Source organism: Lampris incognitus, chromosome 4, assembly GCF_029633865.1.
Source record: "Lampris incognitus isolate fLamInc1 chromosome 4, fLamInc1.hap2, whole genome shotgun sequence".
NCBI classification, from domain to species: domain Eukaryota; kingdom Metazoa; phylum Chordata; class Actinopteri; order Lampriformes; family Lampridae; genus Lampris; species Lampris incognitus.
In genome coordinates this window covers 63,797,580-63,815,406 of record NC_079214.1, presented here as the reverse complement: position 1 = coordinate 63,815,406, position 17,827 = coordinate 63,797,580, and the positions used below count along the sequence as shown (strand labels likewise).

Here is a 17,827-nt window from a genome sequence, read left to right as displayed (position 1 = left end):
CCACAGATCAAGTCCGGTCAAGTCACCTTTATTTGAAGTCCGTTTCACGGAGCTGCTGAGGATTTCTATTGACGCGGTTTTATCTTAAAAAAAAAGAAGAAAGGAAGAGAAAAACCAACCTGATAGACGTGACACTGCCCTCAGCTTCAAAGGGGGTTTTCAAGGCTGCCGGTTGTTTATAGTGAAGGCAACAAAGAAATTCGAATAAGTTCTTTGATCAATCTGAGTTCCACGGTTTGTTACTTTGTTGTTTAACAAGTCAGATGAAAGGAACATCGCTAAGGCATCCAACATGCCACTCAGACATATAGATAACAATGTATGCTTCTGTCCCTTTCACTGTGGAGCAACTTTGAACCTCTTTGGTCTGAAAACGGTGACCTCAAGGACTTTTTTACTTTTAATGTAAACAATCTCAAAAAAAAGAAACGAGTTTATCTCCCATATGTAGACTTTTAATGTAAACAATCTAAAAAAAGAAACACAAGTTTATCTCCCATGTGTAGACTTTTAATGTAAACAGTCTGGAAAAAGAAACACTAGTTTATCTCCCATGTGTAGACTTTTAATGTAAACAGTCTAAAAAAAGAAACGAGTTTATCTCCCATATGTAGACTTTTAATGTAAACAATCTAAAAAAAGAAACACTAGTTTATCTCCCATGTGTAGACTTTTAATGTAAACAGCCTGAAAAAAGAAACACTAGTTTATCTCCCATGTGTAGACTTTTAATGTAAACAGACTAAAAAAAGAAACGAGTTTATCTCCCATATGTAGACTTTTAATGTAAACAATCTAAAAAAAGAAACACTAGTTTATCTCCCATGTGTAGACTTTTAATGTAAACAGCCTGAAAAAAGAAACACGAGTTTATCTCCCATGTGTAGACTTTTAATGTAAACAGTCTGAAAAAAGAAACACGAGTTTATCTCCCATGTGTAGACTTTTAATGTAAACAGCCTGAAAAAATAAACGAGTTTATCTCCCATGTGGAGACTTTTAATGTAAACAATCTGAAAAAAGAAACTCAAGTTTATCTCCCATGTGTAGACTTTTAATGTAAACAGCCTGAAAAAAGAAACACGAGTTTATCCCCCATGTGTAGACTTTTAATGTAAACAGCCTTAAAAAATAAACACGAGTTTATCTCCCATGTGTAGACTTTTAATGTAAACAGTCTTAAAAAAGAAACACTAGTTTATCTGCCATGTGTAGACTTTTAATGTAAACAGCCTGAAAAAATAAACGAGTTTATCTCCCATGTGTAGACTTTTAATGTAAACAATCTGAAAAAACAAACATGAGTTTATCTCCCATGTGTAGACTTTTAATGTAAACAATCTGAAAAAAGAAACACGAGTTTATCTCCCATGTGTAGACTTTTAATGTAAACAGCCTGAAAAAAGAAACACGAGTTTATCTCCCATGTGTAGACTTTTAATGTAAACAGCCTGAAAAAAGAAACACGAGTTTATATCCCATGTGTAGACTTTTAATGTAAACAATCTAAAAAAAGAAATGAGTTTATCTCCCATGTGTAGACTTTTAATGTAAACAGTCTGAAAAAAGGAACACTAGTTTATCTACCATGTGTAGACTTTTAATGTAAACAGTCTAAAAAAAGAAACGAGTTCATCTCCCATGTGTAGACTTTTAATGTAAACAGCCTGAAAAAAGAAACACGAGTTTATCTCCCATGTGTAGACTTTTAATGTAAACAGTCTGAAAAAAGAAACACTAGTTTATCTGCCATGTGTAGACTTTTAATGTAAACAGCCTGAAAAAATAAACGAGTTTATCTCCCATGTGGAGACTTTTAATGTAAACAATCTGAAAAAACAAACATGAGTTTATCTCCCATGTGTAGACTTTTAATGTAAACAATCTGAAAAAAGAAACACGAGTTTATCTCCCATGTGTAGACTTTTAATGTAAACAGCCTGAAAAAAGAAACACGAGTTTATCTCCCATGTGTAGACTTTTAATGTAAACAATCTAAAAAAAGAAATGAGTTTATCTCCCATGTGTAGACTTTTAATGTAAACAGTCTGAAAAAAGGAACACTAGTTTATCTCCCATGTGTAGACTTTTAATGTAAACAGTCTGAAAAAAGAAACACGAGTTTATCTCCCATGTGTAGACTTTTAATGTAAACAGTCTGAAAAAAGAAACACTAGTTTATCTCCCATGTGTAGACTTTTAATGTAAACAGTCTGGAAAAAGAAACACGAGTTTATCTCCCATGTGTCGACTTTTAATGTAAACAGTCTTAAAAAAGAAACACTAGTTTATCTGCCATGTGTAGACTTTTAATGTAAACAGTCTGGAAAAAGAAACACTAGTTTATCTCCCATGTGTAGACTTTTAATGTAAACAGCCTGAAAAAAGAAACACGAGTTTATCTCTCATGTGTAGACTTTTAATGTCAACAGCCTGAAAAAGAAACACGAGTTTATCCCCCATGTGTAGACTTTTAATGTCAACAGCCTGAAAAAGAAACACGAGTTTATCCCCCATGTGTAGACTTTTAATGTAAACAGCCTGAAAAAATAAACGAGTTTATCTCCCATGTGTAGACTTTTAATGTAAACAGTCTGAAAAAACAAACACTAGTTTATCTCCATGTGTAGACTTTTAATGTAAACAGCCTGAAAAAAGAAACACGAGTTTATCTCCCATGTGTAGACTTTTAATGTAAACAATCTATAAAAAAAAGAAATGAGTTTATCTCCCATGTGTAGACTTTTAATGTAAACAGTCTGAAAAAAGAAACACTAGTTTATCTCCCATGTGTAGACTTTTAATGTAAACAGCCTGAAAAAAGAAACACTAGTTTATCTCCCATGTGTAGACTTTTAATGTAAACAGTCTGAAAAAAGAAACTCAAGTTTATCTCCCATGTGTAGACTTTTAATGTAAACAAATCTGAAAAAAGAAACTCAAGTTTATCTCCCATGTGTAGACTTTTAATGTAAACAGCCTGAAAAAAGAAACACGAGTTTATCTCCCATGTGTAGACTTTTAATGTAAACAAATCTGAAAAAAGAAATGAGTTTATCTCCCATGTGTAGACTTTTAATGTAAACAGTCTGAAAAAAGAAACACGAGTTTATCTCCCATGTGTAGACTTTTAATGTAAACAGTCTGAAAATAAGAAACACTAGTTTATCTCCCATGTGTAGACTTTTAATGTAAACAGCCTGAAAAAAGAAACACGAGTTTATCTCCCATGTGTAGACTTTTAATGTAAACAGTCTGAAAATAAGAAACACTAGTTTATCTCCATGTGTAGACTTTTAATGTAAACAGCCTGAAAAAAGAAACACGAGTTTATCTCCCATGTGTAGACTTTTAATGTAAACAATCTATAAAAAAAAAGAAATGAGTTTATCTCCCATGTGTAGACTTTTAATGTAAACAGTCTGAAAAAAGAAACACTAGTTTATCTCCCATGTGTAGACTTTTAATGTAAACAATCTGAAAAAAGAAACTCAAGTTTATCTCCCATGTGTAGACTTTTAATGTAAACAGCCTGAAAAAAAGAAACACGAGTTTATCCCCCATGTGTAGACTTTTAATGTAAACAGCCTTAAAAAAGAAACACGAGTTTATCTCCCATGTGTAGACTTTTAATGTAAACAGTCTTAAAAAAGAAACACTAGTTTATCTGCCATGTGTAGACTTTTAATGTAAACAGCCTGAAAAAATAAACGAGTTTATCTCCCATGTGTAGACTTTTAATGTAAACAATCTGAAAAAACAAACATGAGTTTATATCCCATGTGTAGACTTTTAATGTAAACAATCTGAAAAAAGAAACACGAGTTTATCTCCCATGTGTAGACTTTTAATGTAAACAGCCTGAAAAAAGAAACACGAGTTTATCTCCCATGTGTAGACTTTTAATGTAAACAGCCTGAAAAAAGAAACACGAGTTTATATCCCATGTGTAGACTTTTAATGTAAACAATCTAAAAAAAGAAATGAGTTTATCTCCCATGTGTAGACTTTTAATGTAAACAGTCTGAAAAAAGGAACACTAGTTTATCTACCATGTGTAGACTTTTAATGTAAACAGTCTAAAAAAAGAAACGAGTTCATCTCCCATGTGTAGACTTTTAATGTAAACAGCCTGAAAAAAGAAACACGAGTTTATCTCCCATGTGTAGACTTTTAATGTAAACAGTCTGAAAAAAGAAACACTAGTTTATCTGCCATGTGTAGACTTTTAATGTAAACAGCCTGAAAAAATAAACGAGTTTATCTCCCATGTGGAGACTTTTAATGTAAACAATCTGAAAAAACAAACATGAGTTTATCTCCCATGTGTAGACTTTTAATGTAAACAATCTGAAAAAAGAAACACGAGTTTATCTCCCATGTGTAGACTTTTAATGTAAACAGCCTGAAAAAAGAAACACGAGTTTATCTCCCATGTGTAGACTTTTAATGTAAACAATCTAAAAAAAGAAATGAGTTTATCTCCCATGTGTAGACTTTTAATGTAAACAGTCTGAAAAAAGGAACACTAGTTTATCTCCCATGTGTAGACTTTTAATGTAAACAGTCTGAAAAAAGAAACACGAGTTTATCTCCCATGTGTAGACTTTTAATGTAAACAGTCTGAAAAAAGAAACACTAGTTTATCTCCCATGTGTAGACTTTTAATGTAAACAGTCTGGAAAAAGAAACACGAGTTTATCTCCCATGTGTCGACTTTTAATGTAAGCAGCCTGAAAAAAAGAAACACGAGTTTATCTCCCATGTGTAGACTTTTAATGTAAACAGCCTGAAAAAAGAAACACGAGTTTATCTCTCATGTGTAGACTTTTAATGTCAACAGCCTGAAAAAGAAACACGAGTTTATCCCCCATGTGTAGACTTTTAATGTCAACAGCCTGAAAAAGAAACACGAGTTTATCCCCCATGTGTAGACTTTTAATGTAAACAGCCTGAAAAAATAAACGAGTTTATCTCCCATGTGTAGACTTTTAATGTAAACAGTCTGAAAAAACAAACACTAGTTTATCTCCATGTGTAGACTTTTAATGTAAACAGCCTGAAAAAAGAAACACGAGTTTATCTCCCATGTGTAGACTTTTAATGTAAACAATCTAAAAAAAAAAGAAATGAGTTTATCTCCCATGTGTAGACTTTTAATGTAAACAGTCTGAAAAAAGAAACACTAGTTTATCTCCCATGTGTAGACTTTTAATGTAAACAGCCTGAAAAAAGAAACACTAGTTTATCTCCCATATGTAGACTTTTAATGTAAACAGTCTGAAAAAAGAAACTCAAGTTTATCTCCCATGTGTAGACTTTTAATGTAAACAAATCTGAAAAAAGAAACTCAAGTTTATCTCCCATGTGTAGACTTTTAATGTAAACAGCCTGAAAAAAGAAACACTAGTTTATCTCCCATGTGTAGACTTTTAATGTAAACAGTCTGAAAAAAGAAACTCAAGTTTATCTCCCATGTGTAGACTTTTAATGTAAACAAATCTGAAAAAAGAAGCTCAAGTTTATCTCCCATGTGTAGACTTTTAATGTAAACAGCCTGAAAAAAGAAACACGAGTTTATCTCCCATGTGTAGACTTTTAATGTAAACAGTCTGAAAATAAGAAACACTAGTTTATCTCCCATGGGTAGACTTTTAATGTAAACAGTCTGAAAAAAGAAACACTAGTTTATCTCCCATGTGTAGACTTTTAATGTAAACAGTCTGTAAAAAGAAACACTAGTTTATCTCCCATGTGTAGACTTTTAATGTAAACAGTCTGTAAAAAGAAACACTAGTTTATCTCCCATGTGTAGATGTATCTTGTTTGAGATCAAAGTCTGCGGCTCATGTGGATGTGTAGTATGTGAGTAGGAGACATCGCACAACAGTCTGTGGCCACTAACTGGTGTGTCAGTATGCGGCCACATGGTAACATTTGAGCCACAGTTTAATGTTCTGCAGCCTCAGTGTGTGTGTGTGTGTGTGTGTGTGTGTGTGTGTGTGTGTGTGTGTGTGTGTGTGTGTGTGTGTGTGTGTGTGTGTGTGTGTGTGAGCCTGTCTCGGATGAGAACATCTAATTAATGCTGGACATGTGATTTTACGAGTCTCATCTGCAGACACGTGAGGCATCCCCACTGACAAGCCATATAGTGGGGGGAGCATGATGTCTCGGCCAAAAATGAACCCCACAGTTTCTTATCAGCCAAATCTGCCCCCTGATTGGCTAAGTTAGGGTCAGGAGGACACTGTGTTCTGTTCAAGCACTGAGAAGGGTGGACTGAAATCACTTTGCACACACACACACACACACACACACACACACACACACACACACACACACACACACACACACACACACAGTAATCCTGAGCCATCCTTAGCTGCCTAAACCAAAAGATTTTAGACACTTTCACAGCTACACAGTTTGTTCAGAACATTGTGTTTTCGATAATTTGATAATGGGCTTATGTGGGTGGGTCCGTCCGACAGGAAGACCTTCAGAGGAAACGCTTCACATTAGTTGTGATCTCGGAACACAGCAGTTATATCTGCAAGGACAAGGTCCCGTTAGCCTCGGAGAGTGTTGACGGATATGATTGTTCGCGGTAACTTTGGTAAAATTCACTTTTCTACCTTCTTTTTGGTTGAAATGGAGAGAGACTTGGATTGAGAGCAGGATAAGCTTCGGTCCCCTCGCAGGACAAGTCACGAATCATAAAAAAGCTAAAAAAGTGGCGATGCAACAAGCGAAGGTATTGACGGATGTGTAGAAATGGACAGATTTAAGGTCCTCAGTGTTAACTGTTGTCATGGCCGGTGAGGACGGCATCAGCCGGGACGCAGGGGAGGTACGTGTCAGGTTAGGGCGATGTTTAAACGTGGCTTGTTCGGGAGTTGTTTTGGTTCAAGTTAGGGTCAAGTCCGAGGTTTTGGGTTGCGGAAGTAGGAACTGTAGCGCCTCTTGTCCCTGTGTGCATACGTTTTTCTTTTTAAAGTGTGCGTTTCAGTGCAAATCAAGGCAGGGTGAAGACAACATGAGACACTGCAGGCCGTGTTGCTACCTCCCAACAGGGAGATAATGCGAACAGGGTAGGTCTATTCCCCAACCTACCTGTCAGTGCAGGCTTCACAGAGCTCTTCCAGAAACTGTCTTGTCCCATCCCATAGTGCTCCCCGACCCTTGCAGAAAGTTCCCTTCATCTGCTTGTTTCTTTATTATTTCGGGAGGCTAAGTGGCGTACCGCGGTGGGTTTATCCGGTCTTGGTAGCAGCGAGGTTAAGGTCAACCTGTCTTCTGGAACAGCCCTGTTAAATCCTGCTAAAGCTGTCTGCTCTATTGGTACACTCCGTTTACATTTGGCATCTTGTTGCAATTAGCTACTACTGCAAATCCTCTTTACGGCTTACTTGTTGCCTACTCATCAAGAACATTACGTTTGGGAGTCGTAACCGTGACAAGTAGTACTTCAACCCCCATCCTAAACAAGAACTCATTCCTCTGCCTTGTTTGGAGCCTAGTTCAGCCCTTATGCAACACTGCAGTTCTCCTTGGCTTTTAATCCACTAATCCCTTTTTTTGGAAGCTCTTCCGTTCGCAGTATCTGACCTTACATTCAACCAACATGCTAAATCCAAGTGAGTCATACGCCCCCCCCCCCCCAAATAGTGACACAGGCCGGGTTTTATCAGAGCAAGGCATCGCAGATGCGATTCACAGATCTCAGTGACACATCGCTGTGGTCGGCCGAGCGGCACGGTCCCTGGTTCAGAAGTGAACCAACGGGTTGCCCCGCTGCCAAAGTGCACAACACATGATGGGAATCTGCTATCACGCGGGCAGATCTGTTAATGCAAGGATGAACACAAAACAACGGCTAAGTCTGAGCTTCTGCTATTTTCTGATGCTTCAAAATATTTTTTTACTTGTTTACGTCAGCGGTGTTCATGAGCACTGGAGTAAAATGGGTTCATAATTTCAGTTACATTGAGTTCAGAGAGACACAAAATCTATATTTTCAATTATGTATCAGGAACGTTTACTTGTCAGTTCATTCCGTGCACCTCAGCACATGAAATGAAACGAAATGTCGCTTCCCCCCAGCCCACAGCGGTGCAACACAAAGACAAAAACACATCCACACTACAAGAACACATACGTATATCCAACATCCATCCATCCATCCATCCTCCAAACCGCTTATCCTGCTCTCAGGGTGGCGGGGATGCTGGAGCCTATCCCAGCAGCCATTGGGCGGCAGGTGGGGAGACACCCTGGACAGGCCGCCGGGCCATCACAGGGCATAACTGAATACAGTGGTGTCATATTTAGTCACCCAGACTATTGAATAACTGACTTATGTACTCTAAAATCCCTCTAATCATTGCTAGAGTGAAATCTTCTTTATAAATGGAGCTATAGAAGTTAAAAGCTGCATGTATTTACCGAAAATATGTAAAATCAATTATGTGAACATTATGTAAAAAATTATGTTAAAAATGTACAAAGATTATGTAAGAAAAAAGAGAAGAAAATCAACCATTACATACGGTATAACAGTTGAAATTAGGGCTGAGTGGTGTTGGAAGAAAAATGACATTGTGATATTGGTTTTTTGTGTGACATGTATTGTGATATACCCAACATATTAAAAAAAATAAAATTCACTGTCCAAGAGAGCGAACGCCAGGATGACTGGCGGAACTGCCGGTCTGCATGGGCTAGCAGTTAGCTTAGCCTGCCCCGTTTCCACGACCTGTCAGAGCGCCCTCTGTGTTTCCTCCTCGGGTGCAGCGCCAGGCAGGGAGGGCTGTGGTCCCTAGGCCCACAGGATGCAGCAGACCAGGCTATCCCAGCCAATCCAGCGCCAACTCTCCCAGCCATCAAATGAAAACACAAACTTAGACACAGACGTGGACAAAGACACTGCATGGGCGGTACTGGGTGAGGCTGCTGCAAACATAAGTTTGCGCCGCCATCTTCCCACACCGGTACTGGGTGACGCATGGACGTGTGAAAGAAAGAAGACTGCAGTGATAGATGGAGTCAGTGGGAGACACCAAAGTAAGTGATTTCATATTTATATGGGACACGACGCTATTCAAGCCCAACTTGAAAGCAAACGTTGCAGTTCACCAGAGTTTGAGAAAAAAAAGTGAAATGGCTAAAAGTGGAACAGAATGTCAGTTCTTATTGCAAGTTGGAGCATGCTTACAATGACATACCATGAGGTAATGTGTGAGTGAGCAGGTACACAATCACATCAAGCAAATAAGAACAGTGGAAATGCAACGGATCAGCAGATGGGTAATAGAGGTACACTACAATAATAGATAAGGACCATGTGATTTCACCTGTTGTGGAAGTAGTCCAAAGTGACGGTAGTCCTAGTCGGTGGAGGGCGGCGGAGGTAAGGACTTTCAGTGATGTTGTTCATAAGTCTTATGGCCTGTGGATAGAAACTGTTTTTAAGTATATGAGGTTGGTTTCTGATGCTGTCAGAAGACAGGATGGTGATAAACAGATCATTACAACAGTGTGTCTGGTCTGTGTTGCTTTTAAAAGCCTCCTCCAGCCATAATTTGAAATATCTGTGGGTGAGGGAGGATGGTGGCACAAATTCACATTTGCAGCGGCCTCAACCAGAACCGGTGTGGGAAGATGGCGGCGCGAATTCACATTTACTGCGGCCTCACCCAGCACCGTCAATGCGATGTCTTTGTCCACATCTGCGTCTTAAGTTTTTGTCTTCGTTTGTTGGCTGAGAGAGCTGGCGCTGGATTGGCTGCGAGAGCTTGGTCTGCTGCGCTGTGGGCCCAGGGACCGCAGCCTTGCCCAGAGCTGCACCCGAGGGCGGTCTGACAGGACGCGGAAGGTGTGGCAGGCTAAGCTAACTGCTAGCCCGTGCAGACCGGCAGTTCTGATAACACCGGTGGCAGGCTGGCGGCGGCCTCGCCTGGTGTTGACTGTGGTGTTTTTGATGTCGTCGTGTGGAGTGCGGGGAGGTGTGTCAAGGGTGTCTGGCTGGGAGAGCTGGCGCTGGATCTGCTAGGAGGGCTTGGTCTGCTTCGTCCAGTTGCCACAGGGAGGAACCAAGGGCGGTCTGACGACGTGTAACCGGGGCAGGCTAAGCTAACTGCTAGCCCATGCAGACCGGCGGTTCCGACAGTCATCCTGGCTGGCGTTTGTACCCTTGAACAGTGATTTTTGTCTGTTTGGATATATGTGTTGGTTTGAATACGTGTGTTCTTGTAGTTCTTGAATGTGTTTCTGTGTGTATGTTGTACTGCTGTGGGCTGGGGGGAAACGGCATTTCGTTTCATTTCACGCGCACAAACACATGAGGTGAAATGACAAAGTGTTCCTTATTCCTGTCATTGGTGGGGAAACCGGCTCAGACACTGATCTCTATCTCGTGTTGCAGCATCCTGTCGTCTCAGGCCACGCAGATGCCATATGCTGTGATAAAGCCCGTCGGCTGTCTCTACTGTGTACCTGCAGAGGTTGGGTAGAATCTTATCTGTCTGAAATCCCCGCCAATGGTGACGCTATCGGGTAAATATTTTACTTATCCATTGTCATGGAGCCGACTTTTTCCATTCCCAATACGCAATTTCCACGAGTCAGTGTTGGTATGTATGCTGGAAGGAAGGTGCACACTCCTGTCATCTGATCTACGTTTATGTAAGCCATGAGCTTGTGATGTCTGAGAAACGCTTTTGTTCACTTGTGTTTGGTCTTTCTGCTCACGCAGGTTTTCTGTAGGGGGACTTTAACTCCCTGACCTGCCTGACCCTTCAGGAAGGAGGAGTGCACTTCCCCTTTAAAATGTCTTTGTGGTTGGTCTTTATTTATCTATTTGGTAATGTTGGTCAGTTCCAAAGAAGTGAACGTTTACATTTTTGCCCACATCACTAACAGTTGCCACCCAGTGACCGCTGGGATAGGCTCCAGCATCCCCGCGACCCTGAGAGCAGGATAGGCGGTTCGGATGATGGGTGGCTGGAGAGGGTAAACTTGATTAATATTCTGTTAAAGTTCAGTTGAGTACCATTTAGCTCCAAAGGAGAGAACATTGATGCCACCTGGGTCAAAGTGGCACTAAATCCGGACAGCGTCTGTGGTTGGCCACAGACGGCAGGTGACGGAGTTTAATCACTTTGTCATTTCATTTCATGTACTTCGAACCGTACATGAAACGACAGCAGTGCAACACAAAGACAAAAACACACATCCAAAGAACTACAAGAGCACACATACTATCTAACACATAGTATATCCAAACTAAACAAAAAAACAAAAATCACTGTCCAAGGAACGAACGCCAGCCAGGATGAGTGTCGGAACTGCCGGCCTGCGTGGGCTAGCAGCTAGCTTAGCCTGCCCCGCTTCCACGTCCTGTCAGACCGCCCTTGGTGTTTCCTCCTCAGGCGCAGCTCCAGGCAGGGCCTGTGGTCCTTGGGCCCACCAGACGCAGCAGACCAGGCTCCCCCATCCGATCCAGCGCCAGCTCTCCCAGCCGTCAAACGAAGACAAAACTTAAACACAGACGTGGACAAAGACACTGCATGGACGGTACTGGGTGAGGCTGCCGCAAACGTGAATTTGCGCCGCCATCTTCCCACACCGGAAGCGGAAAAGGCTTAAAGGTTCTGGAAGACAACAAACTGGGCTTTTCTGTTTTTTACTCCCCAGGAAAACGGAGGCGGGCCAGTGTTCTGTGTAATGTGAAGGCTTCCCCCCCCCCCCCAACCGATTATCTGCAGAGGGCCCTAAGTGATAGACCCAATGAAGTTGTTTATGTTTCTCCTTGTTGTGGCCGTTCAAAATAAATATTTTCCTTATCTGAAAAATCAATGCTTGCTATGCCGGTCCGTCCTTCCCATTCACACTACCAGCCATGCTCAAGTACCACCTCCACAGTGCTCCCCGGTGACAGCAGAGTGAATAGACAGAAATGCTGCCGTCTAATAGTAATCATTACTGAGAACTGATACGCGGGGTTGGAAAACAGCTAATTTTCCTCTAAGAAGTTTGATATTCTCACTTTTTATGAATTTCCACAGCTGCGTGTGGGACGTTGTGCTGGATCATGGAGAGTTATCCAGTGGAAGAAATAAATCCCTGCTTTTATTCACTTTCTGCACCTCAGATTTCAGTCAGCTCTGCTAGGTGTCTCCTCAAGACCCTCTGTCACCCCATCAACAGACTCTTGTTCTGGGTTATTCTAATGCGCCATGGCTGGTTCGATAAATCACATGAGCACAGGTCTGAGATGGAAACGTATTACATTTTATCTTCCTTACACCAGGATGCCACCAAGCCCACCGGTCTCCTACAGCCGGGTGCAGACGGACAGCGCCTCTGCAGAGATGAAACATCCAGTTTTTTTGTCCAGTTAAACGTCTGCTTAAATCCATACTGGCATGTAATGCATTGTTTGTGTCCCACTTTTTCTCCCAATTTTCTGAGGCAAACTGTTAAACTGTCAAACAGATGAGGTCAGATTTACAATTATGTATGTACGTACCTTCTGTTGTCTGCACTTGGCCCCAGAGTGGTAAGTGTTTAATTAAGTGTGAAGAACTTGGTATTGTTTATGTACTTGTTTACTGTGCAGATAATGTTTTGACGGCCTCTAAATTGGGTTTGAGGTCCTATTGTCACGCCATTCCCTAATGAGGCTTTCAGAGCAGGCAAAGCGGAAGTCGCTCTCAGCGAGCACACAAATGTAGCACAGGCTTTACATGTTGCTCCATCAGCCATTAACAATGACAGCATTCTCCTCATTAGTTGTCAGTTTAGTGGGGAAGGTTGACTTTACAGTGTGACTGAACGCTGATTACACGGTGGGGACTGTGTAGCGGAGTCTCACTTCTGTGTTTGCATGCTATACACGTTACTCCCTCTGCTGCCAGGGGGACTCGACGGACCCCGCCGTTCCCTGGGTCATCCTCAGCTTTCTGCCTGCCTGCGGTATGAAACAAGACAGCACAAGCTAAGGGTCACTTATGTCCACACAGAGCCTAATATTCTACCAATAGACAAAAATATTAGTCTGGGCAGCACGGTGGCCCAGTGGTTAGCACTGTTGCATCACAGCAAGAAGGTCCTGGGTTCAAATCCCAGGTCCTTTCTGTGTGGAGTTTGCATGCCCTCCCCATGTCTCCGGTTTCCTGCCACCATCAAAAAGACATGCATGTTAGGGTTAGTACTCCTGTCTGTGCCCCTGAGCAAGGCAGTGGAAAGAACTGGAGTTGGTCCCCCAGACTCTGCAGCTGCCCACTGCTCCTATACAATAGGATGGGGTAAATGCGGAGAATAAATGTCACTGTAGCCCGTACAGTGACAAAAATAAAGTGGCTTTCTTAGTCTTACTACCCATGTTGAACCTTAACACACAACGCACTACATTTAAGAACAAAGTAAAACTGAGAAAGAAAGGGAAAAAAACCAAGCACCTTCCTAATGGAGTGCATATGTGTCTGCTCGAGTATAAGCTGACTACAAAAAGCAGTTAGGATAAGGGCTGAGTGCATGTATTTATGGGAGCGTATTGTTGTCTTGATGGTTGGTGTCAAGGGGGGGGGGCAGTATGGGGCCATGGATAAGATGTCCAGATATTCATTCAGATAAGGAGTGAATGTCTGAATGTGACGGTTTTATTTGTTAGCGAGTAACGGCTGGGCTAGTGGGCCAGTGAATGTGTACAACAAGACAAAGTCCAGAAAAAATGTATACTATATAATGGGATATAGGAAAAACACGAATAGTTTTAAAAAATCTCGGTATTAACAATTTTCATAAACAGCTTGAGCTGATTTTTTCTCAGAGTGTGGACCAGGGCATTCTCTCTCTCTCTAAGATGCCTTACTGTGTCCCCCCCCCCCATCATGCACCCATTTACCACATCATCTGGGGGCCGTGGCGTGGACAACACTTCACAGATTTCTGCCGTCATAATCACATGACATGAAGAAGGCTTGTCTGATGGGCTTGTCCACATTTCCCCCTGCAGCAGCGTCTGTCCATTCAAACATGAGCAGAAGATGCACTGTCCATGAGCGTCCCGATCGCTTCTTTGGTCAAGAAAATGACATGAAGGACATCTCCACGACTTACAATGCAAAGTTCAATTTGAAAATACATCACACTCGTGATAGAAAAGTCTGCCCAACAATAGTCTAATATCATTGGATAACGTTGTCTTAACCGTAGGAAAAATTCATAGGTGTATTTTGACTTTTCTTAATCTTCTTAATCTTGTGATCTTATTATTTCTTCTTGCGCTTTTTTCATCCTCACTCTTTCCAAATGCTGATGTCAAACTCAAGCTGAGAACTTCCTTTTCCATGCTTACCTTAATCCTTAAGTGGTTTCTAAATAAGACTCCTAAACTGACTAGTGACACTTTCCAGCTGGTATGAATCACATATTACTATACTGCTGTCTGAGATGACTAATGCTCCCTTACTTACTTCGGCAGTCCATCGAAAATGATGATGACTGTGATGCGGTTTAAGCTCGGCAAGCATGCCTACGGGCCATCCGGCCACATTAGAGCGACAATATCCTCCACATTTGTCATAGACGAATGTTGTTTGAGTTGATCTGTTACAAGCTCTCCCCACAAGTGCCTTTCCCATCGAGCTCTCCTCACATCATGCCTTGCACAGTATGTGGTGGAAATCTGAAAATAAGGAGTCTTGCAAGTGTAATAGATTAAATAGAAATTTAATAAGCTTTCTGCAGAAAGGATCAGACACACAATAGTTAGACAATCTGCAAGGTCTGATGATGGGGGGTCGGAATGTGTATGCTTTATAGGGGAGGTTGCAGGCAGCTAGCTGATAAGCAGGATGCCTGCAGCTGTCCACTACCCAGAGCAAGCTGGTTGGAGTTGGTTTGAGTCACGTCAGATGGCGCGTTATCTGGGTGCATCAAGGACAGGTCAGTTGCAAGACATGTTTGCGCTGAGGATCCTTGGAGTACAGAAGGCCAGATAGAGACATGGTGACGGACGATCCTTGGAGTACAGAAGGCCAGATAGAGACATGGTGCCTGGGTGCATTAGGTTAAAGGATAACTGGTAAGTTTCTGTCACAGCACTTAAGACAGTCAGTGTCGTGCACCCACCGAACAGTCTCTCTGGATCTCAGAACCCGTTCCTAAGCGGTACACTGTAGTGCAATGGGCTCAGTAGATAAAGAGGTTGCCCCGCAGTGACAGCTTACTTGTCAAGTGATGCCATCCACTGACCAACAGAGTGGTTCCTCTGCATGCCATCCGATGTTTGTGCCATTGGTCCAATAGGGCTCATGATCCTATTGGGCTCTTCTGCCGCAAACACCATTGAATGCCCTGCTGCCAGTGCCTTCTTGGATTTGAATTCGGAGTTACTTTCTCCTAGCCTTTGCCTAAAGAGGCAAATCCACAAGGCAGTAGAAACAGATGCAGATAGTACCATCTACTCTCATAATGGTAACAGCAAAGGTCGACCTGATTTGGCACTATTCAACCCATAGCTGGGAGGCTGGCTCGTGGGCATCAGGGAATATCCACACACCGGTGGGCCTGTGTACCGCACTTCTAGGGGCCAAACCTTCTCCGAGTCCCTTGTAGTTCAGCCAGGGTCCAAGATGTACCCAGTTACTGTGTATTGCCATGAGAAGGCACTACATAGGGCTTGCTGTTGGAGAGGCAGGGAGAGACTTACCTGCTTGGCTCTCCTGTTCGCATTTCTGCTAGCCAGCGGTGAAGGTTGAGAGTGAGATGTGACAGAACACTACACCAACACACTAGATGCTTCACAACAACCCGACTTCTTACAGAAGAATGTCAGACATACGCCCATACTCACTCAGTCATCACGTGTCTGCTATTGAAATGTGTCCTTCTACTATCTGCGTTTTACATTATATGCACTTGAGGCAATGTATCTGTTATAGTTACATGTGGCAATGTCCATCCTCTTTATAACTTTATTTCCGTATCACTTCCTCTGGATGACCTAAGGCAGGGGTCGGCAACCTTTTGGATGTCTCGTGTCACTTTACATAGGCTATTTAAAAAAAATCACAGACCCCAGTGCAGTTCATTTTCATAATGAGCATTTATCTAAATTTATTTACTGCTGCAGCTTGTCTCCCCATCTAGATTCTGCATGCCGAAAGACATGCGCTCTGCACACACTTGCTGGTAGTCCATCGAGTCCAACGATGACATCCCTCCTCAATAACGGTGTTTTCTTTGATGACCGTAGAGTCAAATTCTTGATCCATGAGTTTTATTGCACGTTGGGCATATTAAGTATGAGTTAGTGGGGGCAGGCATGGTTTTGTGTCTCTTTAGTCTCCGTTGTTTTTTCACATTCCTGTCCATTTCCAGCTGTTCCATACCTCTGTAACAGATCTCCCACCGGCTGGAATGGTTGATGGCAGCTTGCTCCAGTCTCAAGGGGTCGATACAATACTTCTTCAGTGATGTTTTTAGCTGGTCTTTGTATCACTTCTTCTGACCTCCTGCGGAACGACGGCCCAGATGAAGCTGTCCATACAGGACTTGACGTGGCAGGCGTTCTTGAGGCATCTGATGACATGGCCTAGCCAGTGCAGTTGGTGTTCAGTGATCGTGGCTTCTATGCTCTTGCAGTTTGTCCTAGCAAGAGTCTCAGCATGGGGAACACGGTAACGCCACGTGATCCCTATGATTCACTGCAGACACCTTATGTGGAACCGCTCCAGCAACCTTAGGTGGTGGCTCTAGGTGACCCAGTTATCACAGCTGTATAGGAGAGTTGTGATGCAGACGGCTTTGTAAATGGCAATTTTGGTGTGCAGGTGGAGGTGTTTGTTTTGGAAGACCATACGTCAGAGTTTGCCGAAGGCTACGGAGGCTTGTTTGATTCTATTGTGAGTTTCATGATCAGTGTTGCAGCCCTCAGAAAGGATGCTGCCCAGGTATTTGAAAGATGGAGCGAAGACAGGCATACTGGGTAGGGGGCTGGACCTCCATTGGCATAACACCTCAGTCTTGGTGGTGTTGACTGATAGACCCAGCCTGCTGTAGGCATTCACAACTGCGACAAGGATGGTTTGCAGGTCTTCTGGTGTGTGATCTACAAGAGCGCAGTCATCAGCGTACTGCAGCTCAAGGACCTGCACTGCAGACAACTTGGTGTTTGCCTGGAACCTTCGGATGTTGAATAGGTTTCCATCTAGCCTAAAGTCCATTGTGATCCCACTACTGTCTTCCAGATCTTTATGAACAAATTTTGTGACCACATAGGCGGTAAACATTGAAGGGTACCGGTGCCAGCACACACCCCTGCCTCACTCCAGTGCATACATTAAAGGGCGATGATTCCTGTCCTCCTATGGTCACCCGTACGTCCATCCTATGGTAACCGCTGTTAGACTGTGATAGAAAGTTCACAAATTTGCTCGGACAGCCAAACTCTTAGGATTTTCCAAAGTAGCTCTCGATTCACAGTGTCAAAAGCTTTGGAGAGCTCGACAAAAGCCATGAAAAGATCCTAATGTTGTTCGTGGCTCTTCTGTTGTAGCTGTCTTACTGTGAAAATCATATCCACAGTACTCCTGTTCTTCCTGAAACCACACTGTGACTCGCAGCAGATGTTTTTTCAAGTGCTTCACCATCCTGCGTAGCATGACCTTTGCTAAGACCTTGCCTGCAACAGCTAGTAGGGATATGCCATGACTGTTGCCGCAGATGGACTTGTCACCCCTGTTTTTGTACAGGGTGACATTTTTAGCATCCCTCCATTGTTGAGGAACACTCTTCTGGTCCCAGGCCTGCAGGATGTACT

At 42.3% G+C, this 17,827-nt stretch overlaps 1 protein-coding gene across 1 annotated transcript in view; it reads right to left on the bottom strand.

Annotated features, from left to right (window-relative positions):
• LOC130111852 (uncharacterized) overlaps positions 1–7,161 on the bottom strand; it is a 73,338-nt gene extending 66,177 nt beyond the window's left edge. Inside the window, exon 1 of the mRNA XM_056279149.1 lies at positions 7,114–7,161. The gene's annotated coding sequence lies outside the window, so the exon portion shown is untranslated. The remainder of the gene's footprint in view (positions 1–7,113) is intronic.
• Between the last annotated feature and the right edge of the window lie 10,666 nt (positions 7,162–17,827).